General features: G+C 41.5%; 1 protein-coding gene across 1 annotated transcript in view; it reads left to right on the top strand.

Annotated features, from left to right (window-relative positions):
- LOC106871799 (mucin-3A) overlaps positions 1 to 3,611 on the top strand; it is a 164,652-nt gene that overhangs the window by 156,369 nt on the left and 4,672 nt on the right. The window lies entirely within an intron of this gene.

Below are 3,611 nucleotides of genomic sequence, written 5' to 3'. Positions count from 1 at the left end.
CCTTAGCTCACCTGCCTCCATCAAATCGACATTCCTTGAGCAGGAGCATGGAGTGCCACGCGTCAGGTGCTGAAGTTTTTTTTTTTTGCTCAAGAACACAACAACACACCAACCGGTCTAGGAATTGAAACCACGATCTCGCCATCGTGACTGCAACATTCTAACCATTAGGCCATGCGTCCTTCACACACACTCACATTAGGCAGCGAGCTGGCAGAAACGTTAGCACACCGGGCGAAATGCTTAGCGGTATTTCGTCTGGCGCTACATTCTGAGTTCAAATTCCACCGAGGTCGACTTTGCCTTTCATTCTTTCGGGGTCGAGAAATTAAGTACCAGTTACGCACTGAGGTCGATGTAATCGAATTGATCCCTTTGTCCCCTCTATGTTTAGACCCTTGTGAGCAATAAAGAAATAAGAAACGTTAGCACGCCGGATGAAATGCTTAGCGGTAATTCGTCTGGCGCTACGTTCTGAGTTCAAATTCCGCCGAGGTTGACTTTGCCTTTCATCCTTTCGGGGTCGATTAAATAAGTACCAGTTATGCACTGGAGTCGGTATAATCGACTTAATCCGTTTGTCTGTCCTTGTTTGTCCTCTCTATGTTTATCCCTTGTGGGTAGTAAAGAAATAACACACACATATATATGCTGAACACTCCGACATTTATAGGGGACACTGCCAGAGTGTCGTGGCCGGGTTAAAACCTATAAAGATCCTAAGCACTTACAACAGCTTGGTGCCCTCCGTACGTGCCACCCACACGAGGCCAGTCAGCCATTGCCAGTACCACCTGACTGGCCTCGTGCGGGTGGCATGTAAAAGCACCCTCTACACTCTCAGAGTGGTTGGCATTAGGAAGGGCATCCAGCTGTAGAAACTCTGCCAAATCAGATTGGAGCATGGTGTAGCCATCCGGTTTCACCAATCCTCAGTCAAATCGTCCAACCCATGCTAGCATGGAAAGCGGACGTTAAACGATGATGATGAAGCCATATTAAACAATAAAACAAATGCTACAAGCTGGGCAAATCGTTAGTACTCTCAGCAAAGTGCTTAGAACAAAACTCACAGTAAGATGGAAAATAATGTGTATTTTTGTATACTTCCATTTCATTCATATTTGAAAAATTTTCTCCTACTCGTTTTTAACCCATTACCTACCAGTGATCTCCTATGAGATCACTTAAAAATTACAAATTTCGTAATTATCTGTCAATATTTACACATATCTAACCTTTTTGCTATATCTACTAGGTATGTGTTGGCACTCTGTCGCTTAACGGAACAGCCTGCTCGTGAAATTAACGTGCAAGTGGCTGAGCACACCACAGACACGTGTATCCTTAACGTAGTTCTCGGGGGATATTCAGTGTGACACAGAGTGTGACAAGGCTGACCCTTTGAATTACAGGCACAACAGAAACAGGAAGTAAGAGTGAGAGAAAGTTGTGGTGGACAGCAGGGTTCGCCACCATCCCCTGCTGGAGCCTCGTGGAGCTTTAGGTGTTTTCGCTCAATAAACACTCACAACACCCGGTCTGGGAATCGAAACCGCGAGTCCGCTGCCCTAATCACTGGGCCATTGCGCCTCCACATCTACTAGGTATATTTCTCTGATATTCAAATGAGGTTTGCTAATTTTTCACCCAATATCTCACTTATTTCTATTTAAAATGTTATTTTGATCATTCCAGCATGTTTCTAAGGCTGTTTTATGCTAGAAATCAAAATTTCATAAAAAAAAAAATTCCAGTTAATAGAATTATGGGAGGTAATGGGTTAAATAGCAAAATCTTTGATCAGATCCTCACAATGGCACCACGAATACATCGATATTACATTTCCGATCATATAAACCACATGGAATATTATTTTAGCAAGTTTAAAGTCAAATCCAAGACCAGGGCCGCATTAAGACCTGATGAAGCCCTTAGCATTTAATAGATTTTTGGTACCCCCTTATACATATAATTCAAAATATAAACAATAATTAATAAACCATAAAATATATATTTGTTTTTCAAAATGAAACAAAACTAAACAAGAAGATGGAAAATAATGTTTATTCTTGTATACTTCCAATCCATTTATATTTGAAAAGTTTACTCCTATTTTGTTTAATTGTAAAATCTTTGATCAGATCCCCATGTGTGTGGGCGTCTTCCCACCACTGCTTGACAACAAGTGTTGGTTTGTTTACTTTTCTGTAATGCAGCATTTCGGCAAAAAGTTCTCAATAGGATGTGTGTAAAGTTTTAAAGAAAATTTTTTAAAAGCTCTGGGATCAAGTTATACGACTTAACCCTTCAAGGAGGTGCTGCAGCATGGCCACAGTTTGATAACTGAAACAAGTGTAGGATAAACAATAAAAGGAAGACTGTGCAAAATATTCCAGTAACGTTCACGGCTGTCTGATATTTGCAGACAGCATGATGCAACTTTGCTTTGTAAACTTTCAAAAAACATACACCCCCAGGACATGCTGTGGAGTGTTTTCAGGACTTTGGGATTAATGGGCAGCTTCTGGTTGCCATGAAGTCCCTATACAAATGCAAAGATGGTGCTAAGTCAAAGGCTTTCAACATGGGTGTTAGACTCAGCAGGAATATATATCATTACCTCTCTTCTTCATAGTTTTCATAACTGGATTAACATGTGCAGCAGTTGTGGAAATGGTATCACAATGATCGAGTTGGTTAGCTGATATTTGAAGACAACATGGTGCTGATATCTGACATGGAGCTATGTGGCTCTTCGGAAAATGAGGATCATTCATTGAATGGTTTAGCTGATATTTGCAGACAACATGGAACTTCTGTTATGAATGTTGAATAATGACCGAAAGAGCAGGATCGAGAATACAATCAGCCGAAATGGTTTTCCTCCGAAGGGTGTCTGCAGGTAAGTTATTCCACAGGGTGTGTAGCTCAGTGATCAGGGAGTCACTACACGCTGTGCATCTACCGCTCCGTATTGAGAAGTCACCTGTGTGGTAGTATGGACATGTAATTAAAATGTTGCAAGAAAGGGTCGTAAGATGGATTCTTCAAGCCAAGCCAACTGGCAGGAGACCAAAGGGTAGACCAAAAACAAGAAGGACCCTGTGGAGAAGGTGCTTGAGGATTCTACCCCCTCTGCAGATAGGAGACCAAGGGGTAGGCCAAGAATGAAATGGTTGGATAATATCCATAGCCTGTGTTGGTCATGCTTGGGACTCCATCTACAAGGTCTAATGACAGTTGCTTCTGGTAGGACCCTATGGCGGAGGTACTTGAGGACTCTGCCCCAACAACAAGTTGTGGACCTAGGGTAGACCAAGAAAGAGAGAGTTGGATAATATTACGCATTATTGAACCATGGACAGAATCTCACATCTTAGCTGTTGTTCTGCCTCATCATGCCATTAACCCACTGGTTTACTGGGTCTCCCACTTCTAGGTTCAGTAAAAAATGAGATATTTAAATCTAACACAGCATCAGATCATTATTGAGAATAAATATCCCATTTTTAAGCTTGTTCTTGTTGCTGCAGAGACCACCTTCTGGATAAAGGTATTTATAATTAGTTCAATTGCATTGCAAGATGATAGAGGTTTCAATCTCCAAA

The sequence above is a fragment of the Octopus bimaculoides genome, chromosome 27, assembly GCF_001194135.2.
Source record: "Octopus bimaculoides isolate UCB-OBI-ISO-001 chromosome 27, ASM119413v2, whole genome shotgun sequence".
In the NCBI taxonomy this organism is placed as follows: domain Eukaryota; kingdom Metazoa; phylum Mollusca; class Cephalopoda; order Octopoda; family Octopodidae; genus Octopus; species Octopus bimaculoides.
Note: the sequence above shows the minus strand (reverse complement) of the source record. Positions and strands in the feature narration are given on the sequence as shown.